Raw genomic sequence first — 26,030 nt, forward strand, 5'->3', positions numbered from 1 at the left:
ATTCTAAAGAATGCTATTTTATAACTGGAAAGAGCAGGAGTCCCTTGCTGAGAGTGAGAGAAGAGGGAATCCTGCGATGTTTATTCTCAACTTCACTTTCCATGTGAAAAAGACCTCTCTGCAAATGATTTTCTTTCTCCTGTGGCTAAAGAGGATTTGGAAACCGGATCTATAGGCAGGGTGGTGTCAGTCCCTCTCCTAAGGAAGTCTGAGTTCTCTTTTCCTTTTTGAAAATGAGAATTCGAAAGCAGTGGGGAAGTGATGTTGGACCTATCACAGCATTGCTAACAGACAGCCTATTACAGTATTTAATAAAAACAGAAACAGCATGCCTATCATAGGCTAATAAATCCTACCTCCTGCACGCTTTAAAAACAGTATGAAGCAGCTTTAACGGAGCTTCAGCTAACTAATTTCAAGCATGGCTGTCTAGCGTTCCTGTCACTCCTATTGTCCTTCCAAACTCTTTCAGACATTTTGAGCTGGGAGTATTAAAGCTATGAGTTAGCAAGGGTTTGTGACATTAATGGTCCAGAAAGGCTTTAGGCGCGAGAGGTAAGGATGATTACCGGTGGCTATTTGGAGGACTGCACTGGATCGCTGTCATTAAAAATTAAGCGTGGCTTTTGAGGAAGATGTGACAACTACCGGAGGTAGGATTTGCATGTAAAACAAAGGAATCTGTTGCTGTGCCGTGCTTTTTGTTTGCTCTGTGCCTTGTGGGTTGTGAATTGCAGCCAGGTGCGGAGTGAGAAACAGGAATGGGAGAGGGGAGTGGGAAATGGGATCTGCTTAGAGCAAAACTACATAACAGATAGTATTATGTTTTATGGCAGAAATGCCTCGAGGACAAACTGGCTCCGGGTTCGTAGGCTGCTGAGTGTGCATTCCACGTTGCTTTTCTGTGGAGTAGAATGCTTAGAGGTCATGGAGAAAACAGTTTGCTTATATTCTGTGGTGTCAGCGAGGCTATTGGTAGGGTTGAGTGAAGACTTTGGTGGGTGGGAGGCGTGAAGGTCCAAGAAAAATAAAGAAGAAAAAGCTCTACTTAAGACTTGAAACCTGTTAGATAAATATGTTATTCCCATGGTCAATGTACTCTGATAGCCAGAGTCCGTTTTTAAAGGGGGAAGTTGGAAGATTACAGTGGATTCCCCTAATAAATAACTCTTTGAATTTAATCTACCATAAAAGAAAATTGGAGGTACCTTCTTCCATTTTGCATATTGAAAAGCTGATCCACACTGTCTGTATAAGTGATTTTGCTAAAGCAAAGCCAGAGTTTTAGACTAAAAGAAGGGGCTTTTTCTCTGTCCCTGCTCTTGCTTTGAAACAACTGCTGGGGCTGCAGATGGAAATGGTGATTTGTTAGGGACTATGGATTTGACATTTTACCTGGTTCTTTTTCTTTCTTTCTTTCTTTTCTAATGAACAGAATAAAAGCATAATTCCCCCTGAAAGATGAGAGAGACTGTTGGGTTCCAAAGTCCAGTGGATAATGAGTGGATTTGCAGAGAAACTTACACTGCTTTGTACTTTATTGTGGAATCCATATAGCTCAATCAGAATGGGAAATGTCAGGAAATCACAGGCTGAGATTTTTAAAGCAAAAATGCAGTGATTAGAAACCAATATTTTTTCAATTTATTCTGTGGTGCAAATTCCAATATTTGTCATTGCATGTGACCCTCAATGTGAAGTGAAAGAACATAGTTAGAGAAATTCTCTGTGCTGCTGTGTTATTCCTGTAATGGACTTCACAAACCCCAAGATGTAAAGATATTGCTTTAGATTTTGAAAAACCGATCGTTTGACACCTTGATTGGTTATAATGAATGGCAAAGATACACAGTCATGATCTATTTATAAAAGAATGTTATTACATCTCTAACTGCATCTAAAACATCCATATTCATATAGTATTAACTGGAAATAAAAGTGAAAGGCAATTAGAGCGTGTTTGCTTTCAGCGGAACACCAGAATTAAGGCTACATAGGGCTTTTCCTCTTCTCTGATGATACTAAGTTTGTACTTTTATTAGCTCCTCTGTATACCCTGCCACTTTCACAGTTGAAATCATTGCCTTGTGGTGAATGGCATCTCTGCTTAAAGTTTACCTCTACCCTCCTAATGGGGTAATGAATATTTCCGAACCTGCCAAACTCCATGGATAGTCTTTGTGTGGCCAAGAACACATGTCCATAAGTCGATTATAGCACTCTAGTGCAATTGATTGCTATGACAGTTTTCTGACTCTATATGTCCAGTGAAGTGTGTGACCTTGACCTTGTGAAGACCTGTTCTCTAACCAATTGCACCTATTAGTGGAGAATTTATTATAGGAAGAAGCAGCTCACAGTTCACACAAATACTTTTCTTGCTGCTGTCAGAAGTTTACAACTGATTACTGATTATATTATTTTCATTCATTTGAAAAGAACTTTCACTGTCTCCTGTCTCACCTCTATCTTCTCATTCTAATTGTACCAACCATTTATTTTAGAAACCATCCCTTACTATAAAAAGTATTGACAGACAAAATTATCTTGCTGCGGTGATTTTCACACTTTATTGATAAACCAAAATGTCTTAACATTTTCAGATTATTGAAAACAACTTCCTATATTAAATCTTGAAGGTATGTTTTCCTAGACTGGAACCCCGTAGTATTAAAACATACCAGGCAGGTATGGGTAAGTTTTTCTCTGTAAGTTATAGGGAAAGTCAATCCAAATTATTTAGTCAAAATAACCTACTCTCTCACAAATTAATTTCATAACTTGTTTATGTTGATTGACATCAAGCAAAATCATTTCTACTTATCTTCCTTTTTCTGCTACATTTAATAATGAAAAACAATTCTCCAGCTATAGAAAAAGCAAGTCTAGAATCCACTCTGACATAAAGCAAATATTAGTCTTTGCTTTTCAATCCTTACGGGTAGCACAGCCATCATATCAGCCATCAGGACACAAGTCACCAAGTCCAGAGTTGCCCTTGTTCTCTGACTCTCTCATACATGTGCACACACACACATACACATACACACACCTGCTCACTTTATTGATAGATACTGTATCAGATATTTCTCAAACCAATACAATCTTTTCTTTGATTATCTCTCTCCTCTCATCAAAATATGATAAAAACTGCATCTTCCAAAAATATTACTGCTGTTAAATCAAATTAAAAAATCAGACTATGGCAATGTGTGTAAAAAATAATCCTAATTAAAATATATGTGTATAGGGAAAAAACTAGAAATTTCTAAGTACAACAAGATGTTAGCAGTTACTATCTTAGAGCAGGAACACTGGCACTCTGCACCCATTTATTTCATTTGTTACATTTTTTTTTCATTTGCTGACATTTTTCAAAGATCCTATATTATGCATTAATAGTCACAAGAAGATTGACATCTTAAATGTTGATTTATATCTCAATTTCCAGCTATGTTGCCAGTTTTTTCCATGATCACAGCTCATGTTACCCACCATATATTTACCCTAAAGTCAATGGTCATTGTTTAGTCCAGGCAGGACTGAGCAGCGCTGCCATTTCTCTGTCACAGCTGCTTCTCCTTGGGCTCCTTGGCAAAATGAAAAGTTCAGAATCATCACTTCTTTGATACTCGCTCCTACCTCTTAACTCAGGTTTCTTTAAAAGGAGATTGTGTATATGTGTTGTGTGTGTGTGTGTGTGTGTGTGTGTGTAAAAATCTCCTTATATTATAGATAGATTTTTCAGTCTCTTTTGCTGACTCCTCATTAGATCAGAACATATTAAACATCAGAGTATAGCATGACTCAACTATAAATCTCTTCTTTATATAAACTTACTTCCCAATTGTGTCCAATTTAGTCTCAGAACCTTAAGAACCATTTTCACACAGACAGATTCTAACCCCTAACCTAATGTTCCCCCCAAAACTCCCTATTTACATCTCTATCTACCCACATCATATTTTCAGATAAATGTGTTATAGGCTCGTCATGCTTAGTATATGCAACATCAAATTTCTAATTTCTACCCAAAAATATTCTCCTGTTTCTCCCATATATGTTGACGGAATCTTCACTCTTATGCTTCAGCAGAGGGAAGATCTTAGACTATTCTTTAAATCCTCTCTTCCCTTCACACATCAGAGAAAATCCAATTGCCTCTACTATCAAACCACACTGAGCAAAAACACTTATTGTTCCCTTTACTACCACACTGAGCAAGCAACCATACACTCTATTCTCACCATTGTTCTGCTTCCCCCTTCTCCCATGCACATATTTTATTCTGAACCCAAGACCAATGATCCTTTCAAAACTGCAGTTAAAGTTGTATCTTCTGCTCCGAACTCTCCAACATCTTCCTGTCTAACTGCACTAAAAGCCAAGTCCTTGGTGTGGTTACAGGCCAGATATGATGACCCCTGGGTTCCACCCTGACCTCTCCTGTGGGCACTCTCCTTTTGTATTCCTCAGCCACATTGATCTGCTGGTTGTTCCTCCAACCTGCCATACATATCAAACCCCTGGGCCTCTGCTTTGCTGTGCCTGCTACCTAGACATTTCTTCATAAGACTCCATTTCTCAGTTTCTTCAGATCTCTGTCAAATGTCACTTTATCAGAAAAGACTTCTCTGAAAATCATCTTTCCAATCACACCCTTTGCACATGTTCTAATCCCAGTTATGTTTTATTTTATTCCACAGCCTATCAAATATCCCCTAACATAATATAGGTTGAGTTTTTATGGTTTATCTCTGTCCCTTAAAATGTAAACTCTATGAAAGCATCTATCTATCTATCTATCTATCTATCTATATAAAGAGTTGAGGTGTTTGAGCATCTGCTCAGCACCAGAAGCAGAGTTATTATTGTCTATCTCTGGCCCTTAAAATGTAAACTCTATGAAAGCAGGGACTTCAGCATCAAAATATATATATAAGAGTTGAGGTGTTTATGCATCTGCCCAGCACTAGAAGCAGAATTTCCCAAAATAATACCTGAAGTATACATAGCATCAAGTGACAAATAAATGAATAAACTCCTGAATGTAGGAACTGAATGTTTTTTCCCATTAAAACAGGCATGTGTTTTTCAACCTCAGGGTCAAAGCTCTGTATCATAATGCCCTGTTGCTCTTTTCAAAGAGAAATATACAAAACACTTTCAAAAAAGTCAACGGAATTTGTCAAGATGATATTCATTTTCTTCCCTACACTAGAGGGGAAAAATTCACATCACTGATTCCAATCTATGTCAAATTAAATAAAAATTCAATTTGCTTGAATTTGAGCTTATCCAAAAGATGAGTTCTATTCCAAAAAGACATCTTCTCAGATCTATACAAATGACTGTGGACATAGACATGCCCTATATTTTGTCTGCTCTTCCTGGGGATGATAAAGCAGAGGGATGATAAAGCCAAACCGAAAATCAACATAATCAGTTTCAGTGGTCAGCAATGACCACTCACAGGTATATAACTTCAAATAATTAAATAATTCAAATAATTCAGCTCTACCACTCACAGGTATATAACTTCAAATAATTATGGATAATCAAATAATCATATTGTCAAAACTGGGTATATTGCCAATGACCAATATTTCTAGAATGTTCTACAATCTAGAGAATTAATGTGATATCAGATACTAGCATATGAGTGCCATATAGGCTTTAGGAATAGACAGACAAGGTCTAAATCTCACCTTCTCTTCCTCACAGCTATGTGACAGTGGGCAGATTTTAAAAATCTTGTTTGAGCCACAGTTTCCTCATTGGTAAGTAGTGACAGTGATACCTGCCTCCATGGATTGAAAATTAAATAGGACAGTGTATGTCACTGTCTCTGTGGGGCAATTGGTACAAAGAAATTGCTTTAAAAAGTAATCGTTTTCTCATGGTATTGTCTCCTAATATTTATAGCTTGCCTGAGCAAGCAAATTTTCCATTGAGCATATGAGAAAACTAAGTTGCAGAGAAGTTAATCAGATATCTCAAAGTAAAAAAAAAAATGATTAAGTTATCAAAGTATACTTGTCCCTTCAAGTCTTAACAAATAGAATGTCGGATTAACTACCTTTAATGTGTCTCGTGACCAAAGCTGCCCTGCTGTTGAGGGGAATTTTTTGAAAGGAATACTCTGAAGAAGAACTTTTCTTGCTCTATAAATAATATGGGTACTTTTGTGCATTCCTTGCTTAAGCAAACAATAGATTTATGTATCTGTGAAATTTAAATGAATGCTATTTAGTCATTGAGAGAACCTCATTCTTTAGACATAGAGTATAATGAAATATTGAAACACCAGCTTCACAACCCTGAAGACCTCGTTTTGAATCCCAGTTCTGTTTATTGCCAGTTGTTTAGCTTTGCAGAAGTGTAAATAATATTAGTCTTTCACTCATCTGGGTGGAAACATTAAATGAAATCATCTATGCACAACTTTTAGCACTGTGCCTAGCATAATTTATATGCTATATATTACCTATGGTCACTTTAGATATAGTTAAGTGAAACTTTAAAAAACATTATATCTATAAAATATGTATATATACATACATACATATATATATATATATGTATGACACTGAGGCTTTATTTAAATTTCTTCCTTTATATTTTATTTATTAGTATTGCATGTCTCTAAATTCATTCAGTAGAAATAATTTAAAAATCACTTCAGCATCTATCTATCTATCTATATATGAGTTGAGGTGTTTGAGTATCTGCCCAGCACCAGAAACAGAATTTCCCAAAATGTATAACAGTTGATCATTTTCTATTAGACTTCAAATGAAAAAGGCAATCCTGGAAAAAAAAAATGCCTGCTTTTCTGAGATATAGAACCCAATTACACAGATTAATGCTAAAAGAGCTTGAACTGTGCTTTCCCTCCACCTAGCCAAGCTCCACTTTTGGTATTTCCTGTCTTTATCTTTGTCTGCATAGGTGAATTACTAGTAACACTAGACAGATGAATGCATGATCATACAATATGACTTCAGTGCTAGACATGCATGAAATTGGCAATTAGCATCATCAATTATTCTAGATTTAACAGTACTAATTTCTTAATGCCTTGAAATTCAATTTCTCTTAAATGTTCCATAAAATAGTGCCTTCAATTAAATCAGTGGGAAACTCTCAAATACTAATCTAGTACATAGGTTAACTTTTCTTCAATCCATTCTGAACTTTACCTTAATACTAAGCAACTTCTCAAATTTTAAATGCTTGAAAGTTAGCTTCTATCATTAAATGATTGTATTTGTAGGGGTATTCCTTTAATATTTTGTCATATCTCAAATCCATCTGTTTAAGTGTCACAAACCCCAGCAATAATACCCCTCTCCAAAAATAGGGATTTGCAATTGTCATAAAAATAGCACAAATTTTCAAGACTGGCTTTTTAAATTGACATAAGAAATTGCTCCTTTTTGCTCTAATAATTCTCTACAGATAGCTCTACCATAACCCTTCTTATACTTTGCTTTGATCTATGTTCACTTATCTTCTCCCCTTCGCCCCAATAAAATTGTGTATCCCTGGAGGTTAAGGGCTGGGTCATTATCAAGATATTTCCAGTGCCCAGCAGAGTTCTTGGTGGTAATTAATGCTCAATAAGCACTTCTGGAAGGAATGAGTCAATGATGTCTACCTCAAATTTTTTAGTGCCCAATTCGACTTAAGGAAGGTAATGACCAAATGGACAAATCACACACCTGCAAAATAAGGTACTTTATGGCAATATTTTATAATAATAAAGCTTTAAGACTGCTTTGTATTTACTCATCTCTCATGCACCTCTTCTCATTACATTTGCAGGCCCAATTCAAATGCTTTTTTGACAGTCTAGCCCATTCCTTCCTCTCTACTGTCTGCACATAGCCACTACCCCATCTTTCTCAAGAATGTGGTGGAGCTTTCCATTTGAAGCTGACTTGAGTGTGACAGCCTCATACAGCAAACACCTAAACCCCCTTCTCATCAAAGCTAGGGTGACAGATAAGCCTGGATGAGAATTTCAGTTCAGGGGGAGGGGAGGGAATAAGTCAGCTGTCAAAATGTCAAGTCCTGCTGGCTTCTTGGGAAAGAGAAGATGTTTATATTACAAGACAGGAAGGCTGTGGTTTACTTTTACCAGCATTTGCACTAAATAGGGAAAAGGTCAGATGAGTCTCACACGCAGGTTCCTTGTCACCTTGGTGTTTCCCCGAATGTGAAAACTCCAGAAAATTCTGGACATGGGGACTCATTTTCAGCTTTCAACAAATTCACTCAGTGAGTAAAAAAGAGTAGTTAAGAAAGTAGCAAAATATGTATCTAACTTTCAAATCTTAATTTTTAGCCCAGCTAATTAGGTTACAAACTTTTTGAGAACAGACTATGTCTTCATAATTCTCAGGAGAGCAGAACTGTATTAAATATATATGACATTTATTTTTAATCACCTTTTGATTAATATACACTCCTCTTCTTCCTACTCCCCAAGGTAAAGTCAGATTAGGAAGTTAGGTAAATGTCTTATCTTTATTTACCAGGCTGCTTGGCTGGAGATTTAGGATCTGCACACAAATCTTAATTCCATTGAATTCCCTCTGCACATGAAAGTATAGACAGGGAACTTATGGGAGAAGAAGGGAAGAGAGGCTCTGAGTTGGGATAGTTCCTGCTTATTCATAAAATCATGTTTTTTCACAATAATTTCTGTAGTTGAAAATGACTTACTAAACCATTTTGTATGAATCCTCCTACAAACAAGGATACAATTTGGAACTCTGTCAAAAATACAGCCTTTACTACATTAATGTGTCTGGGAAATTCCACTATGACGGAGTTCAGGACTTTGTGAAGCATGAGTTTGGCTGTCAGACTCTTACAGTTCTTTATTTTATTATTATTAAATTTTTCACTGGGAATCTGGTAAAGGTCAAACTCCTATCTATAACTCTTCTCCATAAAGGTAAAATATCTTTGAAAGAAAACGCTTCAAAAGGTTTTTTAAAAAGTCAGTCAGTCAGTCAGCAATTCAAATGCCAATTTTACATTCTTTCTTGCTTTGCATCAGACCTAGTAGATCACTCTGGATAGGTATAAGAGAGAAAGAAAGGCAGTTAGTAAATCTGTCCAGAGGATGATTTTTAAATGTCCTGAACATGGTTTTGTATAAACATCTAAAAGTTTCTAACCATATGAGTGTGTAACTCCATCAAACTGAATAATTTCCTCAGAGGAACTGTGTTTTTGTAGTAAATCTGAAATCATTGATTGTTTGAACTCTTTTCATTTTCTTTTATATATATATATTTCTTAAAGATTTCTTTATTTATGCATACAGAACTGGGGTACAGGCCAGAGGTTCAGGGGCGGTGAGAGGATTCTCCAGAGACAGAGTGGGAAACAGAACAGATTGACTACTGAGGGGAGCAGCTGGGGAGTCAGGAGAGGTCATCTTTACCATGTGGGTCACCTCCAGGGCGGGGGATCAAATTCATGCTGCAGAGGATGTAGCTTCTTACTGCTGTGCTTTAATCTGCTGCACCACCAAGGAGGGCCCTTCATCATCTTATATATTTAAGTGAAAAATAGAGAGATAAAATCTCAACAACCTGACATCCACAAGAAAATAATACCTAAATTTAGAAGGAAAGTTCTAACAGATTGATTCGATCTTTTCTTCTCTGTGAGGATAAGCAACAACTCACTTAACATCATTTCCTAGGTATTTTATTTAATTATATATGGTACTTGGGAACAGCCATGAGATGGTCTTGTATAAACAACTCAAGGTAACATTTTGCTTTAAAAAACCTGTTGAATAGAACAGAGCTCAAATCTCTATTGGAATGACTCAAAAGAAAAGTTGGGAGGTAAATAAAGTTTGTATTTAAAGAAGGAGAACTGTGGTAGTATGTTACCAAATCTAAGAAAGAATTGTGGATCTAAGGGCCCTCTCTGGTGGCAGAGAGGGTTAAAGCACAACACTGCAAGCTAGCCATGGCCACTTTAGTGCAAGTTAAATCCCTGGTGGCCTGGAGGTGATCCACACAGCTCAAAAGACCTGTCCTGACCCACCCTTTGCTCCCTCAGCAGTGTACTTTGTCAATCTGCTTGTTATACTCCCCACTCTGTCTCTGGTGAATCCTCTCAACTGCCTCTACAGCTCTGGCCTGTACCCTAGTTTTATATGCATGAACAAATAAATCTTACAAAAAAAAAAAGAAAAGAAAGAAAGAACTATAGTTATAAAAAAGACATTAGTCCTAGTACAGAGAAAACTGGCTAGAGAATGTCTATAGCAACCTGCTTCTCAATCTTTGAGGTCTGTCTCTTCATGGTGGCTTTAGTGTCTGCTGAACTGGAATTCTAAAAAAAAAGTATGCTCTAAAGAAAATAGAACATATGCTCTGATTGACATAACAATATGAAAATCTGCCTTGATTTCAAATGGTGTCTAATTTGTTTACAAGGCTATTCTTACCCTCTGCCCATGAATGTGCTCAGGTATTTAGATGATTTTTAAAAAAAAAACTCCATTCTCCATTCTGTTAATCTTTAACCTGTCAGTCCTCTTTTATGTCTTTTTTTTTCAATTATTAATTCATGATACAACAAATATTTATTGAACATCTACTATGGACTAAGCATCATAAATAATGTTAGGGTTTCAATGCTAAGCAAAATCAGAGCTCACTCCTTTCCCCAGTCATGGAGTTATCTCTCCTGGATGAGAAAGACATTAACCAAATAGTCTCACAAATCAGTACACAAATTAAAAATGTAACAAAGAGATTATTTAATTGGAATCATTAATGTAGTCAAGGATGTCAGGGAAAGCTTCTCTAAAGAGGAGTAAGATGCTAAATAATATCATGAAAGTGAACAAAAATAACAAACATGAAAGCAACAGAGACTAGAAGTTTCTGTGCAGCCTATGCTGTGTATGTACGTATAGCTTCCTCTACTAGGTACAGTGTCCTCCCCTTTCTCCCTAACCTCTATCAAAAATAAACTCATGTTAGAGCTAATAAAATCACTCTTCCTTAGGTTTCTATTCATTGTGTTACTGATTTCCCAGGTTTTAATCCAACAATTGTCTTTGAATCCTCCTCTAACTATAGACTCAGTCTATTGATCCTTTCTTTAAAATTTCTTTTGTATTTGTGCCATTATCCCTCACTATCAAGTAATGCTCATTTATTCTCACCTTTGCTATTGCTAGACACCTCCTTGTCTCTAGTCTGATTATTTCCAAGTGCAATCTTTACACAACCTGCATAAAAATTACCGACAGTTTATATATATATATATTAATTCTCAATGTGGCCTGGATTTCACTTTTTGCTACTTGTTTATCATATAATTTTTATACATACAAATTTTTTTAGATAGGACTTGAAAAATTAACAAACATGTTGAATGGATCAATTTCTTTTGGAAAAAAATATTCTGATCTGTACTCACCCATTTACTTCTACATAGATGATCCTAATGAGTTCATGAAACTTATAGTACTTTGGTGGCTCTCACTTGATAGGGTATGATAATCAAGTCTGCCACCACTGAACATAAGATCCTCCAACTTATGGTGCCCAGGTAAGTTTCCAGCCTACTCTTTACCCTTATCTAACTTCTCTCAGTCTGCATTAAACTGAATTATACTTCTGCCCCTCAACATACTTATGCCATCATCATGTCTCTGTTCTTTACATCCCAAACATCAAGGAAATGTCTCTCTCCTTTCATTTCCCTCAGACACATACAAAATCTCCAGTGGTCCTTCCTGTAAGTCCTTCTCTCTTTCCTTTCTCATTTTCCTTTTCGATTCCTTGTTCTTCTAAAGCGATCTCTCCAGGCTTCCAGATGTCAGTGGGTTTCACTTTTTGCCACTTATTTATCATGTAATTTTTACACATACATAATTTTTCTATTTTTCCCTTATATCTACAAATGTCATGAAGAGGTTAACTTTTTCTTTTTTTTTAATCGACACACAATTCTGAATTAGAAAGAATATTGACCTGAGTTTGAAATCCATCCAGTGTATATCCTTGGGCAAATTATTTAACTTCCCTGAGCTTTGTATCTCTATTTGTTAAGTGGGATTGTGTCACTTGCATTATAAGATTTCAATCAATACAAGCTGTATTTTGTAAAAAGTTGAACCATATGGTGTGGACTTCTAGTGAGTCCAGGATCTAGGACGCTGCGGTGAAGGAAATTAGACACCAGGGACTGCTATGTCCAGAATAGAGGGAATCTTTATTGTTTCAGTGTTCATTACATACCATTTCAAGCGCATTATGTGTAACTTCAAGTGTACCATACGACACTCATCTATGTGATTCTGTATTACAATACTCTGCTACCCTGACTGTTAGATGCCAGGTGACCTAAGTATACATGTCTATCAGTCCCTTCTGTTCAGAACATAGTGATTCCTTTTAAGCAAATAATTGATATGGAGTTGTGTATATTCAACTATTTTCACTTACGAAAAGGCAATTTCATTATACCTGATAGTCTTCTATATTTTAGCACACTCTACTTTTAAGATCTTTTGTCTACCATGCTTCTCATCAAATTCACACATCATTCCCTTGCTGCTAAATATACATGTGTGTGTGTGTGTGTGTGTGTGAGCCTAATATATATAACAATCTAATAATGCTTCATTATTGATCTAAAGAAGTAATTAAAGAGAAAAGAAAGCACTATATCAACATTAAGTAGGCAAACTATTAATCTATCTCAGTGTTTACCTTTGTCTGATCCTTTTTTAAAGGAGGTGAACAAACAACAATTTTAACAATAAGCTAGAGCAAGCTCTTTTCTAATGAGAGAATTCTATTAAATAAAGGTCAGCAGGAAAGTAACAACACTCGTTGCCTCTTATTTATAGTACAACTGGGCATCGTGCAAACTTGCTCAAATGTCTCTCCTGAGCATTACCTTACCTAGAGTTTATCTAAATCGCATTACATTACACCCTGGCTGGGATTCTTTCTCATTAATCAGAATAGCAATGGTATTTTCAAATGCTACTTCTAAAAAAAGTATACACATTTTTTGCATCATCAGCTTTCTGTATTCCTGCAATATTATGAGAAAACTTTTTGACCAGTTAACCTAAAGGAACTCAGTTTTAGAAGGTCAATGCTACATTAGATATAAAAGTAAATAAGCTAGGAAGAAATTGTTCTCATGTTGTTATTTATTGTTAAGTCTTCAGACTTTCACAAGCAAAGATTTTTTGTCAGGTGGTAATTTTGTTAAAAAAATAATTAGACCCAACAAATATTATGCCAAAGAAATTCCTTAAAGAGATTATTCAATCTCCTTGTTTGTATAACAAACTCCAAGAGTTAAGAGTAAGCCAACCCAGTAAGAAAGGTACAAAGTGTTTTGGGATTATCAATAGCAGAGAAAGATTACAAACAGGAGCTAAGAAAAACAGATAAAGCTCCAAAGAACATCAGTGCTAGCAAGATTAGGAGGGTCTCCCTCTCTCCCGCTGTCCCTCCTCCCTCCCTTTTTCTCTCCTTCCCTCCCTCCCTCCCTCTCTCTTTTTCTTCCTCCTTCCCTTCCCAGCAACCCCCCCCCCCCCCCACACACAAACACACTTATGTTACATGGAGCAAGTTGATGAACATCTCTGTGCTTTACTTTACTCCTCTGTAAAATGAGGTCATAATTCCTGTCCCCTAAGGGTATGGAGTAAATTGAGATTGACCAGGAAAGCAAAAATGGCTAGCATAGTGCAGCACCCAGCAGCCTCTCAAGAAATGGTACCTATTGTTCTATTGTTATTTAGATGTAAGTGAGTAATCATGTCACACATTACAAAGTTCAAAGAGGAAGGCCTTTGAGTGCTGTGATTTTAAATTTTACAAATTCAATGGTGAAATGAGAGGTCATTATCCAAAACAAGGTTAAAAGCCAAAATCAGGTTCAATGACATTAAAGGATTTAGCAGATGGTAAGGAAGCAGACAACCCTTTAAAAGACTTTTTCCCCAAAGGAAAATAAGAGTGAGGGAAGGGACAAAAAGGATGCAGAAATAGTCTGGTGTGAGGGCCTCTCAGTAGTTGAACTAGCATCTCAGCTTATTGTGTAGGTTACACACAGAATTTACACTGATTTAATCTACTAGTTTTACCAGTCTAATCACTTGCCCCACTTTAAGAGAGAGAAACTGGAGTTCAAAGACACTGAAAGTCCTTCAAGTCCCACAGCACAATTGTAAGGCCAGTCTTTCCACTGTGCACTTCTAAAGCTCCACCCCAGGTCATACCACCTCACCTCTGAGTCTGTCACTTCTGTGTCTGGAGCCAGCATCTCTGAGACATGGACATTTCCAGAGAAGATTTGGGGCAATCACCATGGAGAAGTCTTGGGTTTATATGTGGTCATTGCCAATGACAAGACCTTTCATGTCCCCAAGGATACACCCCACTAATTGAGCTCTTTATGAATGTCAGGCACATCACATATCAGTATCAGCTGTAGCCCTTAGAAGTGTGAGGCATTAAGCTCACTATTTGATATATGCTTTCACCTAACGCTCAAAAAGCCCCTAGGAAATGAATGTTTTTGTTGCTCCTATTTTGCACTTGAGAAAAACAAGTTTCCTGAAGGGGAGACTTGTTTGCCCAACTTAACACAACTTGTAAGTGGCAAAGCAGGGTTTGAAACTGAAACCAGCCTGACTCCTTAATGATCAAGAATTGCATTTGACACCTGCTGACACATTTTCTTCCCGGGTGCCAATGTGCACAGACTCAGACCAGGACTGAGAGGTCCCAAGGGGTGTACAAGTGACAGCTGCACCGCAGTCCTGCAGGCATCTGACCTCGGCAACGTACTTTCCTGTGGATTACATCTGTTTCTGCTCTCTCCACACCCTCTCAGTAAACCCTGGACGCTGGCCTGCATCCAGATGCTGAACAAGGTTTATAGATGTGATTCTAAATGGTAATGATAGAATAATGATTTCACAATTCTCCCAACACAAGCTTCCACCCTGAACCAATAAGCAACATGTTTTGTAACACATTTCACATTTTTATCCTTAACATATCATCAAATTGTTTTTCTATTTTCTGCAGTCTTATCTTTTGAATAACAAAGCTAAAAAAAAAATGACTCTATTCTGTTGCCCCCTCACGTGTGTGATAATTCAGGCTGACAACCCATTTCAGATAAAACATAAATTATGTCCCAATTCTCTTTTCCTAATACTTTCTATAATCCAATATATATCAGTGGCATTATAAGCTTTATTTCCTTCCCATTCCATTTGCCCAAAATTGGCCTTGACCTAGTCAAAGTAATGCATGAGCTACTTTCCTATAAATCACCTTTCCCCCATCTAGAGTGATTTGGATTACATGTCCTTCCATTTCTATAATTTCTTGTTTTTGTAATTGTTTTAACTTAAGTAAATATAATAACTATCCTTTTTTTTTCTGCCTTTCCCTTAATTGTAGAAATTAGGACATTGTATTACCCTGAAATTATTATAATTTGTATTCAAAACAATGATCTAATAAGTTACATATTTTAAGCCTCTGTAGTCTGCTAGATTTGTGAATAATTGCCACTGTCAATTCTGACAGCACATTTAATGGTGTTTAGATTTCTTTCTTCTTGGCTAGCGGCGTTGTCACCCCATTTCAAAAGCAGAATAAGAGCTAAGGGTTTCTTACTGGGACCCTCATTAAAGACAAGTGGGGAAAAATAAACGTTCCTATGTTAGTGTCCTCTAGGCTAGATTTCTATCACTGATTGTCAACGGTCTCCTTTAAATGATGAATTAATTCATATTCACAAATATGAATCAATTTTAATAAAACATTAAAATGGAATTCAACTGAACCTTCCCCTCAAAAGGTTCGGTGCAGTAAGGAAGACGCAAAGAGATCATGAGGGCAGTAAAACCAAAAGTAGGTTTATTTCTGCCTTCCTGGGAGAGGTTCACTGACCCCAGAGAGAGCTGAGGTCAGAGAAGTCACGCTGAGAGAAGGGTAAGAGGGATTTTTAGAGACTTATGTAGGGGGGAGAAATGGCCAGGTGGAAAATTTTGACAAGGAACTGGAACGTATTTTTTTTGCCCGGCTTGCATTAATCGTCAACCAGTGGTGACAAACAAGTCATGAGGTTATCACTCCGGATATCTGCTTCTGCTGGGGGCAACTGCTCCTTCTGATGCCTATGCTTGGCTGGTGCCTGAACCTTATACACCTGAAGTTGAACTTGAAGGTTGTTCATCTAGCCTGTGAATATATATGACAGACATATAAAATGTGAGGAAGGAAGTGGATTTCCTTAGTTATCTTACCTAAGTGCCACCTGGCCCTATGCTAAAAAAAAATTACCTGATTTGGGGCTATTGTGAGTAGATGTATTTACCATATGTGACAAAAGAATTTTTGAAAGGTGAACCAGATGTTGACCAACAAAATATTTAAGGAATGTCTGCCAGAAACATAATAAAAAAGTAGGTGCACGGGCAACCCACATGACAGGACATGACGGGAGGGTGTCCTAAAGACAAAAAGAGGCAATATTTTTGATAGTGGAGAGGAAGGTCACCCAGCACTGTGCATCCTTTGGTTAGTTTCAGAATTCATATATGTCGGAGACTTTTTGTTCCCGATCACAGATTATTGGGGGGCAGAACAGGCAGGGTCTCAAGGTGGGAATGGCGTCGGCGAGCGGAGATTCCTAGAAAAAGGGGGAAAAAAAGGGGAGCTGACGCAAGGAAGACACAGGGATAGGAGTTGGGTGCAAGTCTTCCTGCTCTGCCTTTAGCAGAGGTTTATTTTATACACTTCAAGCAGGCAGAGGGATGCTATTCGCATATGAAATGGGCTGAGATCACAATCACCTTTTTGCTAAGAATAGCCTGGGGTCGTTTTGACCTTTAGTTGAGATTATAACATTTTTAAAATCAATCTATCAAGGTTAGAATAGGTACATAGATTCACAAAGTTTAAGACTAAGATTACTATATTTATCACAGTGAAGATTAACCAAAATAAAGTCTCTTAAACATTATCTATTACTTAATGGCTTTTATTCTCATAGTGACATCTCAGGGGGTAAAGTAAAGTGAGGGCAGGAAGAGGAAATTTCTTGTAAATTAAATTAAGGTAAGGTTCTTTGAAAAACTTGTCAGAAAGTTTAAGTGAGTTATTTTGAAGTCTAGATGGTAGAAAACCTGATTAGCTCTGCATAGGCTACTTGGGTTAATTTCCATATCTAAAGACTACCTAGTAGGAAGTTTGAGTGGTTATTAAAAACTGAATAGAGGGCCCTCCCTGGTGGTGCATCCGGTTAAAGCACTGCACTGAGAAGCTAAAGCCACTTCCGCAGGAGTTCGATTCCTGCCTGCTCCAGAGCTGATCACATGGCATGGCAGACCTCTCCTGACCCGCCCGCTGTTCCCCTCAGCAGTGTACTTCATCGATCTGCCTGTTCTGCTCCCAGTCTCTCTCTGGTGAAGTCTTTCGCCACCCCTGAGTCTCTGGCATGTAGCCCAGTTCTGTATGCACAAATAAATAAATCTTTAAAAATAAATAAATGAATAAATAAATAAATAAATAAAAACTGAATAGAAGGCTATGTGAGATAGAGTGATAAGATTTGGGTTTTCATCAGCCTAGCAGTGAGACAGACTTTGCAGTAACAGCCATTTTTTTTTTTTTTTTATTAAACAAGCAGTTAATGACTTTTGACTTCGAGAGGAATTTCTCACCCTGGTGCAGTATTTGCTTGTCAGGGCCAGGTAGCACCTTCTGAGGCTAAGGCAATCCAATTGTAAACTGAAGGTTGCTCAGAATATTTTGATATTATGATTATTCAAAAAAGGGAAGTCATAACATAAGTTAGTGTGGAAAGTCTGATTTTTCAGAGCATTTCCGTCTCCATCTGGAGACAGAAGTCAATAGCTTGTGCATAGCTTGTGTCACATATATTATTTCAATAAAAGCATAGAGAGAATGGATTTGATGGTACCTGGGGCTTGCCCGAATTGGTTTTTCCAGAAATTAAGCCTTTGGGAAAAATGAGAGTGAACAGAAAATAGAGGGTAGAAAATAAGAAATCATTGAAAGGGTGTATACCAAGATCAAATTGTTTTAGCAAAAACTATAAAAATTAATAATAGAAACTATTTCTTGATCATTTACTTAAAAGGCAGTCACTATGCTACTTCATCTGCCAAGCTGAGGACAATTTTTCTTATCTCTGTTTCTTTAGAAAAGAAACCATTTCATATAAAGGTCTTAACAATATGTCAAATGACATATTGTTAACAAGTCCTGGGACTGATTCAATATATCCAGAGTTTATACTTTTTATCACCATGATCAAAAAAATCCAAAACATTACAAATTTAAAGTAGTAACTTCCATAGATATACCATAAAGTCCAGTGATTCTACTCCTAAGAATCTACCCAAAAGACACAAAAACACTGATATGAAGAAAACCTGCACTCCTATGTTTATTGCAGCTCTATTTACACTAGTCAAGATATGGAAACAGTTCACATGCCCAAAGAAGATGAATGGATCAAAAATTTGTATTTTATGCATACATACACACACACACACACGGAATATAACTCAGTGATCAAAAGACAAATCCATGCCATTTGTGGCAACATGGATGAAGCTCGAAAGGATTATGCTAAGAGAAGTTAAGTTAGAAGGAAAAGATAAATATTTGATGGTTCACTTACATGTGCAATAGAGAGAAACCAAAGAAAAAGTCAAGAAAAAGACAAAACTTGCAAGCTGACCACAGACATGAGACATATAACAGGGGAGGAGGAGGGGTCAAAGCAGGGGAGGGAAGAACACAAGAGGCTGTGGTGATGGTTCACAGGTGATGTGGTGCTGGGAGAATTATGGGGACTACATTTGACAGGAGTAGCCAATTACTGTATAAAAATGAACTACGGTGTAAGAAAATAAATCAAGAAATTTAGAGAAAACTTCCACAGTATGGTTGTAAGCAAATTTGAATAAACTTCTAATAAAAATTCAAACCTCAAATGGTTCTCAGAGTCAAACCTTATAAAAACAACTGGTAGCAAAGCACTGTGCCATTTCTCATCTACAGTTATAGAATGGAATTTAAAATCACACGGATACATAGCATATAAACAACTGTATTTAAAGAAAAAAAAAATACTTTTTCTTCTTAACAGGATCACCTGCAGCCTTATTAGACAAGACAATTCCTTTCTTTTTCTCTAATGTAGAAACAATGACCCAAATGGAAATGAATTTAATTCATTCTTTTTATCCATCCATTATTGGTTCCCTTTCAAGAACACATTGGTGATTTTGCTTCTCTTTAAAAACAAAGAACTCTAATTCACACGATTTCTATGAAATAAGAATAACATACAGAGTCTGTGACCTAGTAAGATACACAATTGATAAAAAGATTAGACCTGTTGCTCCTGGGCCCTCGAATTGCTTGCAACTTATTATTGGTTGCTACTCAAAAGAAAGGTCTGCTGCCTTCCCTCTTTGCCCTTTGTTCCTTCCCCTCTTTCAGCCCCTCTCCCCTCTTGGAGCTTCAGTTTGCAGTCAGCTTTCAAGGGTCAGTTTTTTAGTTTATCCTTAGCTATTAATATAGTTATTTTATAATTCACACATTGAGACATCACCCAGTACTTATCTCTCTCCTTCTGACTTACTTCACTTAAAGTTGTCCCTTTAAGCACAATGGTCTATGGAGATAGAATTTGGGTGAGTTGGTAGTGGGTACACTATGGTTGTAATACCTGATGAAGGTACCTCAGTATTACCTCAGTTTAAAAATAATAATAGTAATAATAAAGGCTGCTGGCTTCCCTAAAGCATATTGGTGCTGTGTAAAGGACATAGGCCCCTGCCCTCTGCAAATGAGTCTATCATGGAGAGGCATTGTTTAGTGACTCACAAGACTGTCCAACAAATTCTTCCTCCACAGTGAGCTGCTAAGGATATATGAATGAGTCCAAGTTTCTTGTAATATTAGCTGGAATTTTTTAAAGAGGATTTTTTTAGAATGGAAAGAGATGACAGGAATGGTGACTGACAGACTGAGGGAGCTGGTCCCTCATTCACTGTAAGTAAAAGTGCCCACGCTTCCTGCTGATCAGGCTCACCCTACAACTCAGAAATTATAAGAACACCACATATTTTTTTAAAAGGAACAAAAATTTTATTTTATTTTATTTTATTTTATTTTATTTTATTTTATTTTATTTTATTTGGCAATAAAACAGTTCTTCACTATTCACAAACCACACACAGGCAGAGGATTTTCTTCCCTGGTCCCTTTCCTCCACATGTGTGAGCACAGGTGCTAATTGAATCATCTGGTGCCCAGACCACAGCTCAAAAAAAAAAAAAAAATTATCCCTTCAAGCACAATAGTTTATGGAGGTAGAATTTGGGTAAGTTAGAAATGGATACATTATGGTGGTAATACCTGATGGAGGTACCCCAATATTACCTCAGTTAAATGTAAAGAAATTTAAAAATAACAATAATAATAAAGGCTGCTGGCTTCCCTAAATCATATAGGTGCTGTGTAAAGAGCATTTAACTCTGGATGTGACACCTACTTTTCCACTACTGGCTGTATTACCTTGAAAAAGTCACTTAATTTTTATCAATTTCTGCATCTATAAAATGGATTCTCCTATAACGAGCTGGCAGTTTTTGTTGGGAGGTTTGAATGAAATGATATCTACGAATACATTCTGGTCTGATAGATGATCAGCCCAAACTAGCCATGGTTACAGCAGCAGCACCTGTGTTCACAAAGCCCTCTGTGAACTTTATGTTTATACCATTTCCATTACACAGCCATAGCTGTATGTGTGTGTATGTGTATGTATGTATGTGTGTGTGTGCACGCAAGAGGTGGTGGGAAGAGAGAACGAGTTTGTGCACTGATTCAAATAGGTTGTTGGTCTCTCATTCTTAATACAGATACCATCCCCCCCAAAAGAGATGACCTCTGACGCTGGGGGATGGAGGAGGAGTGTTACAATTAAGTAATGAGAACTATACATGCAGTTATTTATCACAAAGGAGAATGGGCTAACTCTTACACCAGACCCACAAAAGGCTTTGGAGCAACCAAAAAGGGGGTGACTAATTTTGACTGTGAACTTGGACTGGCCTCACAGAAGACTGGGTGTTTGTTTTGTGATTTAAAAATAGTGCTAAGATAAACATTAAAAGTGAAAAGGGAGGAAAGGATGTCATAAAAAGTACAAAAGGAAAATAGTTACCACTGGGTATCAGCTACAGGGAGTAAATAAGAGAAAACTTTTTAAAAAAAACAACCAGAGATTTTTAAACTCAAGAAATTGGACTCTGTTAAGAGCTCAGCAGAGGGTTACAGAGAAGTGGATTTGAGTGAAGAGGTTGAGCTTGCAGTAGAGGAAAAATTACGAGATGAGGACAGCTCCGATCCAGGTGTAACTTGCAACTATCAGGGGAATGCAGATTCCAGGGCCAATTCTATGACTGTCAAACTGGGCAGTAATGTTGGGAAAGAGAGAAAATCAAGATTCAGGATGACCACAGTAAAATGATGAGGAGGAGCTGTACTTTGGGGACTCATAAAAATATAATTTCAAAGGAAACTTTGGGTCCTGGGAAAGAAACCAAGAAAATGCAGAATCACAGAAACCCAAGAGAATTTCACAGAGGCAATGATGAGTAGAAACATCAGTCCCTGCAAACAGCCTAGGGATGAAGAAGATAAAAGGACTTGGTGGCCAGTTGGTGGGTCTCAGAGAAGGCCATTTCAGAACTGGCCATGAGCAGAACAACTGAGAAGGCAAAGTGGGAGAGAAGAGGATGAGAGAAATAGCTAGAGGGACAAGAGAAGGTGTTTGTTAAGATAACAGAAGGTGAGCTCTTGGCAGAGTCAGGAAAATGGAGGAAAGATGAATAAACCAAGTTTAATTAATGTTTCTAGATTCTGGAATGCTGGTTATTAGCCTTTTCTGAACATTAACCTAGGCTAGGTCTCTTATAATAATACTGAAACACAGTCCTGAATAAGTTGTTTTGGGTACCAGGTACCAGTATTTTTTATTTTCCAAGGTGATTCTAATATGTATCTAGGTATGAAAACCTTAGCAGAATTGTGCATTGGGTTAAAACCACAGTAGAAGGGTTGCTTTTGGAAGACAGGATTCTAGCTCTTTGAAATGGGAGTAGGGTTGTTTAGGTTGAGGGAGTGAGAAAAGGCTGAATCAATAGCAGAAGCATTTTGAAGGAAAAGCATTGCAAGAATTCATAATGGCTTGTTTCAGTTAGGAGAAAAGAAGATGATTAGTGTAGGAGACAGGAGTGTACTGAGTCATAAAAGAAACTTAAAACTTCTGAAAAACTAGGATTCCCACAGGGACAAATTAGCTAGTTGTCCATTTACTATTTTATCTTCTCTACCCTTAGTAGTTGGCCATTCCTTGACATCGAAACAGTATTGTTAATAACTTCTTTCTGGTTCTTTTAGGAAGAGAAAAATAAGAAAATTGATAAATAGGAAACACCACAGAACAGTAAACCTTAGCACCTTAGGGATGCATTAATGCAGGGATATCAAGAGTAAGTTAATCTAAGGTGTAGACTCACAGTTTGTGGAATCTCTCAGAACTTATCCATAAAAGAATCCTGGAAGTCACATTACCTGACTCCTCTCATTTAGATGATGAGTAACCTGAGATCCTGGGAAATTCAGTGATTCCACCAGATCTAAGAGCAAGTTAGTGCTACCAGAAGACCTTGATATCCATGTCAGTGCCCAGCATTCCTGTGTACACTCTCATGACCTCTGTGCTCCAGGTTCCCAGGGAGCAAATGACTGTAGCTCCTCTGAAGATTAATAAGAAAATGCAAAAATTTTCTTTCTTATTGCAAGAGAGAAAAATATTCAATTTCCTCTTTATTGCTATTATTAAATGAACCAGATTGAATTGCTACATCTTTTAAGTGCTCTATTACTAAAATGAAGTTTCCCATTTTAACCTGAATCAATCTTAAATTGGCCATAGAATACACAGATAACTAGTAATTCAGTTGCCTCACTCAGTACATTGTTTGAAATACAACCCATGGAGAGAGAAAAGTGTAAAATTAGAAAAGCAGCAAGATGGGGTCTGCAAAATGGTAAAATAATAATAATAATAATAATTTTAAAAAGCTTACTACTTGAAGTAATTAGGTCACTCTGGTGACAAGACCAGCAGGTCTCCAACATTTCATTGCCATTGTTCTCTGCGTCTAGGTATTTTCATCTGAAACATGAATGAACTAACTCCTTCTCAGTTCCCTTCCATTAAGTCTGCATTTTAATTTTTGCCATCACCTTCCACAAAGACTGTTCAGAAGTAGTTAAGAATAAATTGCATGCATTCCCTCATGGATCAAGTTTTGTCTTGTTTTTCCATGCAGTGTCCACTATTCCTATTCACACTCTCATGACCTCTGTGGTCCAAGTTCCCAGGGAGCAAATGACTGCATCTCTTCTGTGAAATTCAATAAGAAAATACAGACATTGTTTTTAGTTCATTGCAAGAGAGATGTAAATTTACAGCCCAACTTCAGGTTCTTATCTGTAAAGTGGAGAAGCATTGAAGTAAATATTCCTCCTTCTCATCACCGTGATTCAGTAATCTTTGGACTGCATGAGGTGCGGGGCTACATGGTAGAATGCTCCATCCCCACATGCCAGAATCAGCAAGGCACTGTATCTCTGAGAAAACACTCCTGGACACCTTTCTCTTCTTTCCTTTCTTATTTTGTCTTACCAAGTGTGCAGTACACACTTGAGTTATCACTTGAGTGATGCAAGCAAGTAAGAGAGCAACAGAGAGTGAGGGGAGAGCAGAAGTCAGCGTAATCTCTCACAGAATAATGTTCATCTCACATTCATCATCTTGCATTAGTAAAAGAATTGCTGATGGTTGTTTTGCATAAGAAGAGTGTAATGTTTCAGAAGATGGCTAAGAGATGTAAAGCTAGAAAACAAAGTGTGTTCTGGCTTTGGGACTACCTGGCTGACCACAACCATTACTCAGAAGTAGAACGAGATGATAGCTTGTAGGAATGCATCCTTTTGTGGGGGAGTAATTTTTCATTTGGGTTTAGAGTTGTTTCTTGATTCCACTGCATATTTTCTCATATTTAAAAAAACGGTGTGATGTTAATTCACAAGTCACAGGTTTCAACTCTAATATATTGAACTTGTGTGGATTTTTCTCAGTCTTTCAAATCCTCAGTTATTTTTACTGTCAGATTTCTCTTCTATTTGTTCAATTTTTTTTAAAGAAGCTCTATCTAGGTAGACATGCAGAGTGAATTACAGGGTGGACCTAAACATCTAGATAACTTCATAAAAAGTGTCTTAATTGTTTGTTTTAACAAGTCTGTGGTCTTTCCTAGCATTAATTTTTAACATAAATAGAAATCATCACACATAAACATATTTAACAATAGTTTTTACAAATTTTGTTCCTCAGCAAACTAGATCACAATATTTTTAGTGATGAGAAAATATAAACAAATTCAAACTGACAGCAATTCATGGATCCCTAATATTCCAGTATGCTCTGGTATATTTCAACCGCTTTGCAAAATGATTATTAATAGTCTGACTGCAAAGTTGATTAAGAAAACTTCTCATTTCAAATTAAGCATTTTTTCTTTCAAATTACACAGATATATTATTAAGGTCATTTTCCTTCTCCATATTCAGAAACACACACATTTAATAGAAAGGGGAAAGAAGGATGGAAGACAGAAAAGAAGGGAGAATGGGAGTGAGCAAGAGTGGGAGAAACACAGATTTAATAAACAATTAGCTCATTTGATTATCACAGATCACCAAAGAGAATACTCCAAGTCTTTCCAGAATATTTTTCTTTGGAGGGATTAATTTATCAAAAACTGAGTATGTCGGAGATAAGATAGCAATAAAGTAGGAAATCCAAGTAGTTGACAATGAACCAGGAGGAATTTGTTGGAGAACCTGATATGAATATGAAACACTAACTGTTACAGGGAAAGATAATTTCTCTCTGGAGACTGTTTCTCACAGTTAACATATAATTCTAAATTGATTTGAAGATAATGTCCCAGTGAGGTGGTAGCTATTCCCAATCTCACCCTTAGGTTTTTCTTCAGAGCTCAAGATTGCTATTCTGGGCAAATAGGCTACAACTAGCCATTCAAACACTCAACAATTGTTAGTTACTCAATAAAAATATACATATTTCAGATTCAAAACTCAAATTGTATTCCCCTAAATGTATTGACACATTGTTTTTGCTTTGAAGAAGGAAATTTCATCAATGTAAAAGCATAAAGATTTTAAACATGAACTTATATTATTAAGCATGTACTCAGTGATTTGTCTTGTCTTTGAGTGAACTTTGAAATAATTACATCAAAAAAGTCATTTTTATCATTTCATGAGGACAGCAAATTAAACTTTCTTGCCCAAGATATCACAGCTAGTAAACAACAGAACCCAAATGCTAATCCAAAACTCTGAACTCAATGTTTGTATCTTTATTTACTATACCACTTAGAGGTATTATGTTATTTTTCATACTTGTAATATTTTCCATACATGTCATCACTGGACACTCACAAATCCTGCATGGAATGTTAGTTCTCAATACTAAAGGTGATGCTACCCATTGTCTTTGAATCTCCAGAAGTACAATGGATAATATTAAGCACACAGTAGTGAAAAATATGTATTGAATTTTCAAATGAAAATGCTTTGTTCTGATGGTTGATCTTCTGAGTATAAATCTATAAGATTTTAGTCAAAAGATAATGTTTTTGTTTGTTTGTTTTTGTCCAGGAACAAAATGGCATGATGAATAATAAATTTTAGTCTATTAAGCACAGAGCTACAGTTATAGGCTAACAGGATAATGCAAGGATTATTATAAAATCTTAGATTACTATGAGTGGAACATTATACATTTCA

The 26,030-nt window shown here is 36.8% G+C and overlaps 1 protein-coding gene across 1 annotated transcript in view; it reads left to right on the forward strand.

The window, feature by feature from the left end:
- The first annotated feature begins 237 nt into the window (after nucleotides 1-237).
- Nucleotides 238-26,030, forward strand: part of KCNMB2 (potassium channel subfamily M regulatory beta subunit 2) — a 243,736-nt gene continuing 217,943 nt past the window's right edge. The window contains exon 1 of the mRNA XM_004674980.2: nucleotides 238-653. The gene's annotated coding sequence lies outside the window, so the exon portion shown is untranslated. The remainder of the gene's footprint in view (nucleotides 654-26,030) is intronic.

The sequence above is a fragment of the Condylura cristata genome, unplaced genomic scaffold, assembly GCF_000260355.1.
Source record: "Condylura cristata isolate star-nosed mole 26May11 unplaced genomic scaffold, ConCri1.0 scaffold00003, whole genome shotgun sequence".
Lineage (NCBI taxonomy): Eukaryota > Metazoa > Chordata > Mammalia > Eulipotyphla > Talpidae > Condylura > Condylura cristata.